Raw genomic sequence first — 15853 nt, forward strand, 5'->3', positions numbered from 1 at the left:
TTTTAAGAACATTTTAAACACATAGATCGTGAATGTGAAGAAAGCACAAATTCCGTAAAATACCTTCAAGAATATTTATGCACGTGAATCTATGCACTTGATCCTGGGTCATGCAGCGGTCTCCAACACGATTTTGTGAAATGAGGATTCCCAAACAAGGATGAAAGGAAGACCAAGCAAAACCGGAGGAAGCAGGTTCAGGAAAAGGAAGACCTTCTTCGGGGACCAAAACTAGCATCAGGTACAGACCAAAGAATGCCTTGTGTCAGGGACGGGGTGGCTCGAAGAGAAGTGGAGAAGCTGTGACCGGCTGTTGCTTTACGCGGGGCAGTGGGCTCAGCCTTGCTCAGGTGCCAGGCCACGCCGGGTTAGAAGGCCCACTGCTGCCCTACAGCAGAAATGAAGAACTTACGGGGTCTAATTCATAGTTTTTCCCCTAGGATTTCTTTGAAAATGATAACATAATTAAAGATATTTATACACCTTTTAAAGATACTTATACATTTTGAAGGGAAGATATAAACCATTAGGGCTTAGAGAAAGGTATCCTGCTGAACGTCAATGTAGGGCATTCTGTTAGATAAACTAAGTCATCACACAAAAATTGAGTATTTTGAGTAAATTTGCCAAAGAAAATGTGATATTTAAAGAAATACGAAAAAGTTTAATCATGATTAAAAAATAATTTGGACAATTCTGAGAGTCAGTTTTAACATATTGTTCTGTTTATTGTGGTAAAAAGTTTTATTTTATTTTATTTTATTATTTTATTTTTTTTAAGATTTTATTTATTTATTCGACAGAGATAGACAGCCAGCAAGAGAGGGAACACAAGCAGGGGGAGTGGGAGAGGAAGAAGCAGGCTCATAGCGGAGGAGCCTGATGTGGGGCTCAATCCCATAACACCGGGATCACGCCCTGAGCCGAAGGCAGACGCTTAACCGCTGTGCCACCCAGGCGCCCCAAAAGTTTTATTTTAAATGTTAAAAAAAAAAAAAAAAGTCCAACCTGGTGAATGTCTAGACCTGAACTGGTCTAAAAATGCCTGCCTCTCTCCTAATTTTGTGACCCTGGTTTCCATTCATTTACCACATATTTCCATCTGGATGGTCTAGTAGGCAATTAAACTCTCATGTCTCAAAAAAAAGAAAAAATCCATCGTATGGATACACCACATTTTGCTTATCCATTCATCAGTGGGTGGTTTGGATTGTTTCTTTTTTTTTTTTTTAATTTTTTTCTAAAGATTTTATTTATTTGACAGAGACAGCCAGTGAGAGAGGGAACACAAGCAGGGGGAGTGGGAGAGGAAGAAGCAGGCTCCCAACAGGGAGCCCGATGTGGGGCTCGATCCCAGGCTCCGGGATCACACCCTGAGCCGAAGGCAGACGCCCAACGACTGAGCCACCCAGGCACCCCTGGTTTGGATTGTTTCTCCCTTTTGGCTATGTGCATAGTGCTTCAGTAAATTTTTCTGTACAAGTTTTTGTCTGAACCCTTGTTTTCAATTCTTTCGTGTATATACCTAAGAGTGTAATTGTTGGCTCACCTCAGAGATTTTAGGGTCTTCACTCTTTGGCAGAATGTTCCCTGGCCAAGGAGGCAAGGAGAACCATGAGGTTCCTTCTCGCTCTTTCTTTCCCTAATCACCTAGAGTAGAGATGAAAGGAAGGGCAAGGAATTCAAGACACCTAGCAATTTGAAAAAAAAAAAAAAAAAGAGTAAATAAGGCTTCCCTTTTCAGGTAGGACAAGGGGGTGCAGGAAGGGCAGAGGAATTTGCTGGAAGAGCTAGTAGGCATCTTCCACCCTCACTGGGACTCTGGCCTCATTCCTGGGTGATGTCCTCCTCCAGATTTTGTACATGGGAGCCTTCCATGAGTTTTGCCAAGAACTTGGCAATTTACCACACTTCTGGATGGGAATCGGGATGAGCCATGAAATTCATTACGTATAGAAGTTAATTAGCAAGTATTTTGCAAATTCAAATAAAAGGCAGAGACAAAACAGAGTGGAAAGGTGTGCAAAGTAAATTTGGGCCCATTATAGCGTGATACATACATTTCACAGGGGAAGAATTTTCCGATTCCAAAGGCGTTTGGGCAGGAAGCCTCAGTAGCCAGGCACTGTGGGGCAAGGACCATCTGCTCAAGAAGGGCTTAAAGCCTGCTCCTAGTCTTGGGCCACTGGTTCCCTGGGGCCAGTCAGGGCCACTCGCAGGGAGTGGTTAAGCAAGTGTGCACTTTATGACTGTGTTATTCGGGGAATTCAAGCAGTAGAGAGGCTCGGGTAATTCTAACACCCCTTCCACCCTCGAAATTCTATGAGCTTATGCGGACCTGGGTCCTCAATCTTTAGTCCTTTGTACCAAGGGTAAAGGCAGTCCTGGCTCAGGGCTCTGGCCACACACAGGCGCACTCTGACCCACCAACCAGGCTTCTCCCACCGGAAATGCAGGCAGAAGAGAGGCAAATGCCTCCCTCATCTCAGACCCCAGAACTTACTTGTCTCTCTTCGTCTTGGCTTTAGATGGCTCCTATCAGAGATATGCATGCGACAGAAACACCTCTCCAAGCTGCAGACACTCAGCATTTTGACTCGGAGCTCTGTCCTGTGTGTCCCCTAGCTCAGTATCTGGGCAGGCATTCTCCTGCACCTGGTCCCAGCCCCTTGTCAGGAACTTTCCACATTTTTCAAGCCTAAAGCTGGGGGTGCCTGGCTGGCTCAGTCAGTTAAGCCACTGCCTTCGGCTCAGGTCATGATCCTGGGGTCCTGGGATCGAGTCCCAGGTCGGGCTCCCCGCTCAGTCTGCTTCTCCCCCTGCCCGTCCCCCTGCTTGTGCTCTTTCACGCTCTCTCCTGCTCTCTGTCCAGAAAAAAAAAAAAAGAGTTTCAAGCGTAAGGCTGTGGCTTGGTCTCACTGGCGAGCCAGCCGTCTTCAGTTCGCTTTGTGACCAGTTCCCCAATGACTGGGGTGAACGGCCTCCTTTGAGCTCACAAGGCCACGCCGTGTCCATAGCCTGACAGCCAGTGAGGAGAGACGATCCGTAGTCTGTTTTAAGAGAAGGGACTCCTGTGATCGCCCTGGCAGTAGAAGCCCACACCATACAGGGTGCTCAGTGGAGCTGCTCCAGGGAAAGCTGGGACGGGAGCTGGAGCCCACCCAGAGCCTCCTCCTTGGTCTTCTTTCTCCAGGGAGATGAAGGACAAACACCTGACTCAAACCTGGCAAAGCATCTCAGCTGGTTCCCAGAGAGTTCATTTACCCCTCGCTTTCCTGGGTTAACATCTAAAAACGCAGGTAACCTCGTGGGGGAGAATGAACTGCGGGTGCTGAGGCATTTGCCCACCATCCGAAAATCGGAGGCCTGGGACCATCCAGGAGTTCCAGCGGAGGGGACTGAGTTAGGGGGCCTGGTTCTATGTTCATTCTCCTTTGGCAACTGCTTTGGGCTTGCTTAGGGCAACCTTCCAAGGCACCCAGAGGAGCATTAGGAAATCTCAAACAGGGGCGCCTGGGTGGCTCAATCAGTTAAGCATCTGCCTTCAGCTCAGGTCATGACCCCAGGGTCCTGGGATCGAGCCCCACGTCGAGCTCCCGCTCAGCAGAGAGCCCGCTTCTCCCTCTGCCTGCCGCTCCCCCTGCTTGTGCTCTCTCTCTCTCTGACAAATAAATAAAATCTTAAAAAAAAAAAAAAAAGTAATCTCAAACACATCCGAACCCCCTAGAATAGCCTGAGATCCTATTAGGAAAAATCCTGAAGTGTTTCGTCCTTCATTTATTCAACAAATATTTCAGTGGCTACTACGTGCTGGGCGTTGGGGGTACAGCGGGGGAGAAAACCTTCCCCGGCTTTGTCGAGAAGCCCTCGGTCTGACATGGGAGTCAAGGAAACAAAGAGAGAACCCCAATACAGTCCGTGCTAGAGGATCCACAGAAGGGTTACCTATGGCAGTTTGGGGCAGTCCCCCCCCCTGTTCCTGGGTGGCATGTGGCTCCAACATGAAATTTTATGGATGAAGAATCTTTTGCCATGTGGAGGAAAATGGAAATTCTCGTATGGGATGCAGGCTTTTAACTCAGACTCATTCCTGTGGGTTTTTTTTTTTTTAAGATTTTTTATTTATTTTTTTGTCAGAGAGGGAGAGACAGAGAGAGCACAAGCAGGGGGAGCGGCAGAGGCAGAGGGAGAAGCAGGCTCCCCGCGGAGCTGGGAGCCCGACGTGGGGCTTGATCCCAGGACTCTGGAGATCATGGATAGCTTAACCATCTGAGCCACCCAGGTGCCCCTCATTTCTGTGGTTTTCATCCCTCCCTTCACACTTCACGTGGTTGAGGTTTTCAAGGTGTAAGATACCTTCTCAGTCTACAGTCCGTTTTGGAGCTGGGAGAGCCTCTTCGTGAAGTTAGTGGGCTCTAAGGAATGGCTGCTTAAGCTGAATCAGCTTTACCTGTAATCAATTGAAAGAAAGCCACATTGGGGCACCTGGGTGGCTCAGTTGGTTAAGTATCTGCCTTCGGCTCAGGTCATGATCCCAGAGTCCTGGGATGGAGCCCCACATTGTGCCCCTTGCTCAGCAGGAAGCCTGCTTCTCCCTCTCCCAACTCCCCCCCACCCCCCACTCATGGGCTCTCTCTCGCTCACTCTATCTCTCAAATAAATAAAATCTTACAAAAGAAAGAAAGAAAGAGAAAGAAAGAAAAAGAAAGAAAGAAAGAAAGAAAAAGAAAGAAAGAAAAAGAAAAAGAAAGAGAAAGAAAGAAAGAAAGAAAGAAAGAAAGAAAGAAAGAAAGAAAGAAAAAAGAAAGAAAGAAAGAAAGGGAGAGAAAGAAAGAAAAAGAAAGAAAGCCACATTTATTCTAGGAAATCACCTTTCAAAAATTTGCCTTAATTCTCTCAGGCTAGGTTTTGTGGGCATCAGTCCAGTCCAGCGCTGAGCTACTTTGATATTTAAATTGGGTCTGCACCTACCTCTTTCAGAGCTGCCAATCAAAAGGAACACAATGCCGGGACGCAGGAGACCGGCACAGATCGGTAACTGGGGCTGAGCTGGGCGGTGCCATCAACGCTTTACCCCATCCCTAGATGGGCTCACTCAGTCACACAAGGACCAAATCTCAATCTCCGGCTGGGACCTTACCTGCGAACGGCAGCCTCAGATACCCAAACGCCTACCGATTGTTCGTATCATCTCGTCCTCAACATGTTCACAACCAAACTCCTGATTTCTCTCTCTTTTTTAAGTAGGCTCCACACCCGATGTGGAGCCCGACACAGGGCATGAACTCACGACCCTGAGATCAAGACCTGAGTTGAGATCAAGAGTCAGACGCTTAACTGACTGTGCCGCCCAGACGCCCCTAAACCTGTCCCACCCGCATGCAGCCTTCCCCATCTCAGCCCACGGGCAGCTTCATCCTTCCATAGATGCTCGGGCCACAAACCTTGCCATCATCCTTGCCTTCTCTCTTATTATTCACATTTGCTCCTTCACCAATCCCACGGGTTCTCCCTTCCAATAGGCCCAGAACTCCGGACTTAACAGCACCACGCTGGTCCACACGCTTTAGTACCTGGTGCGAAGGACAACACATCCCCGCACACAAGTATTATCGGCCCTTTTCTTAAATTGCCAGACTCCAGAGAGGCTGCCACCTCTAAGTCATTCTTGCCTGATGGATTTTCTGCATGTCCCCCCATCCTTCCCCATTTCTGGTCCTACGACACAGATTTCCCTCCTTAAACCTACTGAAGAGTCATAATCATTGCTAGTTTATGGAGACCCACGTCCTTTACACACAGTATTATCATGAACACCCTCTGGAGACAGACTGTCGAGTTCATCATCTCAGCTTTGGTATTTATTAGCTGTGGGCCTCAGGACAAATGATTAACTTTCGTGCCTCAGTTTCTTAATCGGAAAAGATGAGAGAACTAGCACCGACTTCCTAGGGTTATAGTGAGGGTTGAATAAATTAATGCATGTAGGGGCACCTGGGTGGCTCAGTCGTTAAGCGTCTGCCTTCGGCTCAGGTCTTGATGCCAGGGTCCTGGGATCGAGCCCCGCATCGGGCTCCCTGCTCAGCGGGAAGCCTGCTTCTCCCTCTCCCACTCCCCCTGCCTGTGTTCCCTCTCCCGCTATCTCCCTCTGTAAAATTAAAAAAAAAAATTAATGCATGTAAAAAGTTTAGATCAATGCCTGGCACATAGTAAAGGCTCAGAAAATGACAGCTGTTATAAAAATTTACATACATGATGTCATTTCAGTTTAGTGGCAGCAGTTAAGAAGCTAGAGTCATCTCTCAGTGTTAAGATTTCTTAGCTGTGAGACCTTGGACAAGGACCTAACCTCTCTATGCCTCAGTTATCATATTTGAAACAGGGCTAGCATTACAGTAAATCGCATAAGGGGTCAATGTATATTAACTATTATTACTCAATTCTGACACCAGCGCCCCCAGACCATAGTGCAAACACACACTGAAACTTGACCAACTGTGTGACTTTCCACAGGGGGGCAGGTCACTTCTCTGTTTTCTGAGGGATACATAATAGGAAACCTTACCTCGGAATTATTGTATAAAACGCTAAGAACAATTAGCATTAACATTTTTATAGATAGAAAGTTGAGGATTAAAGAGAGGTAAGAGTATAGGCTTTGGAGGGAAACCTACACTCAAATCCCAGTTTGGCCATGAAATAGCTGTGAGATCTTGGGCAATTGACTTAATCTCTCTGAAACTTAATTTCCTCATCTTTTTTTTTTTTTTAAGATTTTATTTATTTAGGGACTCCTGGGTGGCTCAGTCGGTTAAGCATCTGCCTTCGGCTCAGGTCATGATCCCAGGGTCCCGGGATGAAGTCCCGCATCCGGCTGCCTGCTCAGCGGGGAGTCTGCTGCTCCCTCTGCCTGCCTCTCCCCATGCTTGTGCTCGCTCTCTCTCTCTCTGACAAATAAAATCTTTAAAATTTTTTTTTTAAAAATTATTTTATTTATTTATTTGAGAGAGAGAGAGAGAACATGGAGAGAGCAAAAATGAGTGGGGGGAGGAGAGGAAGGGCAGAAGGAGAGGGAGAGGCAGACTCCCCACAGAGTAGGGAGCCCAACGTGGGGCTCGATCCAAGGACCCTGGGATCATGACCTGAGCCGGAGGTAGACGCTTAGCCTACTGAGCCACCCAGGCGCCCCTAATCGGCATTTTAAAGATGAGGAAATTAAGGGGGGCTGGGTGGCTCAGGCGGTTAAGTAGTTAAGCCCCTGAGTTCAACTCAGGTCATGGTCTCGGGGCCCTGGGATCCCCCACTCCACGCTCAGTGGGGAATCTGCTTCTCTCTCTCCCTCTGCCCCCCTCCCGCCCCGGCTCATGCTCTCTCTCTTTCAAATAAAAAAATAAAATCTTTAAGGAAAAATAAATAAAATGGTGATTAAATGGGAAAACCTCATCGGGTTGTTATAACAGTGATACGAGATCATGTAAGTGAAATGCTTAGCGTGGTGGTCTTATTATGATCCCCAGTTTTATCAACAGGGAAATGGAGGTAGAGAAAGGTCAGGTGACTTGCCCAAGGGCATAGGAAAGTCAACGGCAGATTCAAAATTCAGTGCAGTGTCCACCTGTCCCAGACCCCTATCCTCCTAACACAACACCAAACTTCCTCTCTGGAATTGTAAGGGGCCTATTTTGGCCCCCAAGGATCAGGACACATTGTAAAATGGAAACTCAGTTCTCCTCCAGCACCCTCCCACCCCCATCCATGAGCAGAGATAAATAGCTTGGTAAGCTGTTGACAGACCAGGTAGGCATTCACATGGGCCAGAAAAAAGGGAAGGAGAAAAAGACAGGAAAGTAGTGAACAACTTTAATTCCCCCTTTCCAAACTATCCTGTATAATCTTAGACATATATAGACAAACAGTAAACACTAGCTTAATAAGGACACGTTTATATTTAGTTTCTCCTCCTGTTCCCTTTCCCTTGTGCCCAAACATGATTCATCCCAGGCAGGGTGAAGGGAGGGGGCAAACTAAATGTGAAAAATAAAAAGTAGGAATATTCCCTTACTAGCCTGTAAGCTCCAAGACATATCTACTTATTAACATACCCCAGTGCCTGGTATAATATGGTATATAACCGGGGGGGGGGGTGTCCATGACTATGAGCCAAAAATACAAACTAAGAAATCAGGTCATATCACTTGCTCTCCTCATATTTCCTACCTTCTCCCTCAAAACACAGATCCTATTTCGATTTTTTTGCCCCCATTTACAGTCCTAGGACCACTTAAAAATTATTTCAAAGAAGTAGCAGTAAGTTCTGGAGAACCGTAACCACACTTACCCTTCCTAATGTGGCAATCCAGCTTCCCTCCCATTCCCTCTGTGGCCTCACTGACCTTCATTTTGACACAGAAATAGCTTGGGGCTTAAAGGCAGAAGACCCAGGTTGGGTACTGCTTCCCCTTGGGTAATCGCCCTAAGCCTCAGTTTTCTTATCTGTAAAATGGGGCTAAATAATAGTACCCACCTCATGGGTTATTGTAAGGATTAAATTGGTAACATTTAGGGGCGCCTGGGTGGCACAGCGGTTAAGCGTCTGCCTTCGGCTCAGGGCGTGATCCCGGCGTTGTGGGATCGAGCCCCACATCAGGCTCCTCTGCTATGAGCCTGCTTCTTCCTCTCCCACTCCCCCTGCCTGTGTTCCCTCTCTCGCTGGCTGCCTCTATCTCTGTTGAATAAATAAATAAAATCTTTAAAAAATAAATAAATAAATAAATAAATAAATAAATTGTTAACATTTATGTAAGGCACTTAGAACTGGGCCTGGCACACAGCAAACACTATGTAACAGTTACTACTATTGTTATTATTACTTTTAAAGCAGGCTCTACGCGCAAGGCTTGAACTCACAACCTGACTCAAGACCTGAGCTGAGATCAAGAGTTGGATGCTTAACGACTGAACCACCCAGGCTCAGTAAAATAATAATTGTTATTATTTTTCATTGAAGTAAAGCATGCGTATAAAAATGTTTTCAATTGTAAAGTGTTAAAAAATATAAAACATTGCTATTACGATCTTATAGCCAGTAAATCTTGGGGAGAGGAATATGATTTTATCCCATGTTCCTTCGTAATGCAGAGAACCCTTAGAGAAGCAAATTTCTTCTGATTCACTTTTTCTTAGTTCCTAGGTAGTACCTTCAATAGAGAAGAAATAGCTCATCTCTCTCTCTCTCACACACACACACACACACACACACACACACACGTTATCACGTGATGGAATTACCTTGTACACTTTCATGTTTACAATCTGCCTTCCCTTGACCCCTAACAACCACCACCACCACCACCACCACCACCACCACCACCACCTAACCTGAAATGAAAACTCCATGACAGGGAAGTTCTATCTGTATTGTTCAGAGCATGGCACGTACTAGGTATTTTTGTTCGACCGATGAACAAAATGAAGTTCTACTGCACATATACAAAAACAAAACAAACAGGGGCGCCTGGGTGGCACAGCAGTTAAGCGTCTGCCTTCGGCTCAGGGCGTGATCCCGGCGTTATGGGATCGAGCCCCACATCAGGCTCCTCTGCTGGGAGCCTGCTTCTTCCTCTCCCACTCCCCCTGCTTGTGTTCCCTCTCTCGCTGGCTGTCTCTATCTCTGTCGAATAAATAAATAAAATAAAATCTTAAAAAAAAACACAAAAAAACAAAAAACAGGTCACAGAACTACCACCCTGAGCACCAGGACTTCAATCAAAATGGAATAAATGGAATGACTCCTCAGAAAGGCCCTGCTTGTCACTGTCGGCTGCCTTAGAATACCAAGATAAGGGGAGGAGGGGGATATACGTCCATGAACAATTAAAGACCAGCCTCTACTTGTGGAGCAAGGAAATCTGGAAAGGCAGATGAGGCTAAAATCTCTGCGAAGAACTTCTTTTCATTTGCCCAGAAAGGCTCGCTGACCGTGTTTCATTTCCCCCTGCTCTGCAGCAGCGGCTAGTCTGTGATTTTAGGCTTCCAATCACCGCTGAGTGGGGGATCCCAACGCTAACGTGGGGATTACAAGGCACCCGGGGCTCCCTTGGCCTTGCCAGGTGAGAATGGCCAGGACGCACATAGCGGGCCCATTATTATGACTATTTATTAATAATAATATTGTTATTAAATATTTATGAAGTGCTCATGCTCTGCTCGATGGTGACCCTCCCACCATCCCTCCACGCTTCCAGCAACGTCTGGGTTCCTAATCCCGAGACCCACCAGTCCTCCCAGTGTACTGTGGCTGGGGAGAATTGTGACAGGTCGCCCAGGCTGACTCAGTTGACCTTAACCGCCGGGAACCCAGGCGTCCGGGCTCGCCGGTGGGGCGGGAATCCGCTCCCGGTCGCCACGGGGTCTGTGTCTGTAACGTCCGCTCTGGGCCGTATCCCACCTGGGCTCCAGCGGAGGGGCCAGGTCCAAGCTCCCCACGGGGTCCACCTGGCGGCCGCCCCCTCCCCTGCCCCGGTCCCCGCCGGCCCCCGGGCGGGCGAGGGCGCGGCCCCCGGGGTCTCCGGCCCCAGGCGGGCGGCCGCGCGCAGTCTCATTCCCAGAGCTCCCCGCCGCCCCGGCCCGGCATCCCGGCACCCCGGCCCCGCGGCATTTTTTCTCTTTATCATAAATATATAAATTATGCTAATTACGGGCATTGCATATTAACCAAACCCGAAACCTCCCCTGCCCGGCCCCCTCCCCCTCCGTGCAAACCCCTCCCCGCCCCGGACCCCGCTACTTACCGGAGCCCGAGCCCGAGCCGCCTTCGCCCCGGGTGCCCGGCGGCCACCGATTAGAGATTCATCTCACAGCTCGGGCCAGGTGGCCGGGGCCGGGGCCGGGCGGCCGCCGCCCGCAGACAAAGAAGCCAGTGCGGCTTGGCTGGGCTCGGCTCGGCCCGGGAGCCGGTCGGGACCCGCCGCCACCCCCGGGCCCCCAGGCCGGGCTAGGCAGAGCCGAAGGGGACTCCGCGGGCTGCGCTGGGCGGAGGGGGGCGGCCGGGAAGCGGGAAGGGGGAGCCGGGGGGGGGCGGGCAGGTATATATATTTTTCTTCTTTTCCCCCTTCCACAGCCCCCCCTTTTTTCTTCCCCCCCCCTTTTTTCCCTCCTTCTGCTACTTGGATTTTTTTAGCTGCTGCGTCATGAGCATAATTTATGCAAAGAGCTTTGCCGCATGCTGCACCGCGCGCGCCAGCCGCCGGGGGCGGCGGGCTGGGCGGGCGGTGGAGGAAGGGAGGGGATCTGGGGAGCCGGGAAAGAGGAGGGGTAGGGGTGGGGGTGGGGGTGGGGTGGGCACCCTCAGCCCTCGGTCACGCCGGGAGGCCCCAGGGGCTCTCTTCCCGGGCTGGAGTGGAGGGTCCGTGGGGCGGGTCACGCAGCCCCCTCGGAGGTGCCGCTCGAGGTGGTTTCATTTTGGAAGGTGCGAGAGAGCGAGCAGGAGCCTGGGAGTCCGAAGTGGTCACCCTATGCCACATTCCCTTCAGTCTAGGGTTGGGGCGGTGACTCCCAGCCACCGCCGCCTTTCCTGTCTAGTCAACTGCGCGCCTCATCGCCGAAAGTCAAGTTCAGGCCATTCCCAAACCCCAGGCCAGAACCCCAGTGCAAGACCGGAGGGGGGCTCAGACGGCCGTTCAGGCAGCGTCGAACCTCCAGTTGGTTGTGCCCCGGCTGCATTTCAGGGAGGGGACCCAGGTCCTGAATGCTCCCTCCGCCTCACCCCAGTGGCGGTTGGTTGTGGGCTGTATTGTCTAAAGACAACTTCCCTGCCTTCTTATCCAAATAGCCACGAAAATGTAAAGAAAAAAAAAGTTCAGTAGAAAAAAAGAACAACGTTGTGCTTTGCTGGTGGTGATGGTGCAGACGGTTTGGTTTATCTAGAGGCTTTTGAAGGTAGGGGAAGGGGAAGGGATTGGAAGAGTTTGGGGCCGAGGGTAGAGCAGATTGGAGAGGTAGTTGACAAGTGAAAGAGGAAGGAGTTGAAGACCAAAGGGGAAGAAAAGGAATGAGGGGAGAAGAACTGAGTCGGGAGGCTCTGTAAATTCAGACTGGGGATCCCTCAAGGTAGGCGGCCTGCTGTCTGTCTGGGCTGCCCTCCCTCCCCCCCCCCCCCCCGCCTGCCCTCCCTCCCCAATTTGGTGGTTAATGGAGAGCGGGGAGAAAGTTCCATAGTGTGAGGAGAAGGGAAGTGGAGCCCCAGCCCGCCCAGGACTGTTCGTGAAGCCGCCTGGTGGAGGACACTGCAGGGGAGGAGAAGAGGGGGAGCAGCCCAGGTGGCTCCACACCGGCACTAGTACACACTTTTCCAGAATGTTGCCTGGCTGCCTGGCGCTTGCTCACCCCCAGAGGTCCTGCTCACGAAAGCTTCCATTGAGGCCTGACGTTATCGTTTGCCTGGCCAGCAGGGCTCGGGGTTCTATCCGTTTGCTGTTTCTACCCGAGGGCGAGGAGGTAAGGCTGGTGGCAGATTTATAAGAAGCCAATGGATTAGGAGTCAGAATATTTAGGTGTGAGTCCCAACTCTTCTGCTCACAGTCCAGGCAAGTAATTTCACTTCTTCATTACTTATAAAATGAGGATGCTATCTATGATCTCGACTTCAGAGGGTTAAGAAGTTGAACAGTGAGGATAGGGAGGATGTATGTGAAAGCTCTCTGAAAACCATAAGCTCTCTACAGTTGCAACCATTTTTAAAAACCGATTGCATTTATTTAGTTATTTGTCAGAGAGAGAGAGCACAAGCAGGGGGAGAAGCAGGCTGGATCCCGGCACCCTGGGATCATGACCCAAGCCGGAGGCAGACGCTTAGCCGACTGAGCCACGCAGGTGTCCCATAGTCGCATCCATTTTAATGGCCTTGTGCGCCTCTGACACATGTCATGGTATTCTATCTCTTGGGAGTTTTGTCTGGTCTGTCTGTAGTCTCTCTGGTTTTCCCCTCAGACTGTAAATTCCTCGAGAGCACAGGGTGTGACTTAATCCTTCTTGTATTTCCTACTACTCTGCGTGAAGGAGGGGCACAGTCTTGCTGTTGGATGTTGTCACACGAAGGCAGAAACTCTCGGTCCGTGTGACCTGGTTTGGTGCTTCACACAGCTCAAATGCTCTGAATGACGTGACGTCAAAGATACTCTTTAAAAATATGTTATTTACTTATTTGTTTTTTGACACAGAGAGAGCTTGAGCAGGGGGGAGAAGCAAGGGGAGAGGGAACAGCAGACTCCCCGCTGAGCAGGGAGCCCAGTGTGGGACTTGATCGCAGGACCCTGGGTTCATGACCTGAGCTGAAGGCACATGCTTAACCGATTGAGCCACCCGGGCGCCCTGCCAAGGATAGTTGGGAGAAAGAAATGGATGTGATGGAAGGGGTTGAGGGAAACATACACCGGAATGTTAATTGTGGTTTTCTCTGGAAAAAGGAAACCTTTAATTTATACTGTATATACTTCTACATTGCTTGAATTTTTGATGATGAGCATATATTAACTTTTTTGTATGTTTAATTTTTTCATTCAGGTCTAATATGGGCACACAGTAAAGTACCTAAGTCTTAAAAGTACAACTTGAATTTTTACATAATTTTATATCACCACCCACAACAAGATATAGAGCATTTCCGGGCCCCTGGCTGGCTCAGGTGGCAGAGGATACGACTCTTGATCTCAGGGTTGTGAGTTCAAACCCCATGTTGGGCGTAGAGCCTATTTAAAAAAAAAAAAAAAAAAAGAGGGGCGCCTGGGTGGCACAGCAGTTGGGCATCTGCCTTCAGCTCAGGGCGTGATCCCGGCGTTACGGGGTCAAGCCCCACATCAGGCTCCTCCGCTGTGAGCCTGCTTCTTCCTCTCCCACTCCCCCTGCTTGTGTTCCCTCTCTCGCTGGCTGTCTCTATCTCTGTCGAATAAATAAATAAAATCTTAAAAATAAATAAATAAATAAATAAATAAATAAATAAATAAATAATAAAAAAAAAAGAAAGAAAAGAGCATTTCTAACACCCAAGACGACTCTCCTGTGCTCCTTGCTAGTCAATAAACTCCCAGTTACCACTATTCTGAATTCTACCACCATAGATTAGTTTTGCTGGTTCCTGACCTTCATATAAACGGCATCAGACAGTATGTGCTCTTGCGTCTGCCTTCTGTCACTCAACATACGTTTCTGAGACTCATCCATGTTGTTGTGTCTAGCAGTACTGTTCTTTTTTTATTGCTGTATATATTCCATTGCATAATTATGCCATGGTTTATCCATTCTACTATTGATGGGCATTTGGGCTACTCCTGGTTTTGTCCCTTATATGGATAAAGCTGCTATGAACAGTCTCATACAAGTCTTTTGGTGAATATATGCACTCATTTCTCCTGGGTACATACTGAGGAGTGGAATTGCTAGGTTTGGAGAATATATTTAACTTTTGTAGATACTGCTAGTTTTCAACAATCTTTGAACCAATTTATTTCTTTAGTAGTAACATAGGAGAGTTCTCGTTGTTCCACATCCCCTCCAACACTTGTAATACAGTTTTTTAAAAACATTGCAGCACAGTCTTTTTTGGAATAAGTATGTATTTGATAATCAGAAAAAAGCTTCAACAATATAAATATTTTCATGGATGGGTAGAGAGAGATGTTGCCAGTGGCTTCCTTCTGCTTCCCATGCCAAAGACAACTCTTCTGCAGTCTCCTCAGCCCCGCACATTTTCTTTTTCTCCCGCACTCCCACTTCCCATGCCTTCCGAGCCTTCTGAGGCTGCATTTCTTTAACAAATCGTTATTATCTACTGTGCACCAGGTGCTAAGTGTCCAGTGGAAACAAAACGGACTGCTCTCTTGGAATTTATAGTCTACTAGGGAAACAGACATTAAACAAAAAAATAAGCACAAATATATCATTACACGTGATGTTTAAGAAAACACGGTGGTACAAAAGAGTAACGCTGGGGTGCAGGGCAGGGCAGACCTCTGAAGGAGTCAAATATAATGCAAAGTGTAAAAGGACAAGCAGGAGGCAGAAGGAACAGCAGAGGCAGGGCAGAGGCCATGAGGCAGGGAAGAACTTGGCGTTTAAGAAACCGAAAGAGGATCCATATGGCTGGAACACAGCCAGTGACAGTGGCCCGAAATGGGGCTGGGAAGACAGGCCGGGCCCACATCAGGAAGGCCTGGTCATATATACCTCTAATCTTTCAGTTTAATTAGGTTCTTGCTTTCTTTGCAAACTCCACTCAACGTTTATCTCCTCCCAAAAGCCTTCTTGAATAATAGCACATTGTTCTAATTAGTATTATTTTAATTACATCATTGTTCCAATGACTTCATTATATAATTGGTAGTTTATAGGGTTTCATTCTTTTTCTGGAGACTATATTGGTTTCCCCAACAGAGGTGGGGCAGGGCCTTATTTCCTCTTTTGTCTGATCTCCTCCGAGCACTGAGCATATCAGGGGGACAGCAAGAGGCTGTTGACAGGAAGAGGCTCCCTTAGCACTGTCCTCCATTCCTGGAAAGCTCTGGAAATCTGAGCAAATAATCCCTGGTGTCCTGTCTTCCCTGCCTTGAGAACTAACGCAGCTCCAAGTCTTCAAAAATTGTCGTGGAACGATCACATTTCTCCAGGACCCACGCCTACTTTCCCCAACACCTCCTTGTGTCCATAGTTGATTTTGCCCCTCCCCCTCTCTAATCACCAGATTACAGGCAGCGCTGCTGTTGCTAAGGGAATGAGGGTGGGCAGGTGGGCGTGAGTCGCAGGATGGTACCGAGGGAGTCAGGGTGGTCAGCGGGAAAAGCCTCCCAATGGGGAGGAGGCA

The 15853-nt window shown here is 48.5% G+C and overlaps 1 protein-coding gene across 4 annotated transcripts in view; it reads right to left on the minus strand.

Annotated features, from left to right (window-relative positions):
- POU6F1 (POU class 6 homeobox 1) overlaps nt 1-11246 on the minus strand; it is a 30155-nt gene extending 18909 nt beyond the window's left edge. For 2 of the 4 annotated variants that reach the window (XM_045801034.2, XM_045801033.2), the window contains exon 1: nt 10791-11242. The gene's annotated coding sequence lies outside the window, so the exon portion shown is untranslated. Of the gene's footprint in view, nt 1-1549; nt 3630-10790 lie in introns of those variants that run through there. The other 2 variants (XM_087855840.1, XM_045801036.2) reach the window with 2 other exon arrangements.
- Nucleotides 11247-15853: the final 4607 nt, after the last annotated feature.

This window comes from Ursus americanus, chromosome 25, assembly GCF_024610735.1.
Source record: "Ursus americanus isolate L20-20 chromosome 25, mUrsAme1.1.p, whole genome shotgun sequence".
NCBI classification, from domain to species: Eukaryota; Metazoa; Chordata; class Mammalia; order Carnivora; family Ursidae; genus Ursus; species Ursus americanus.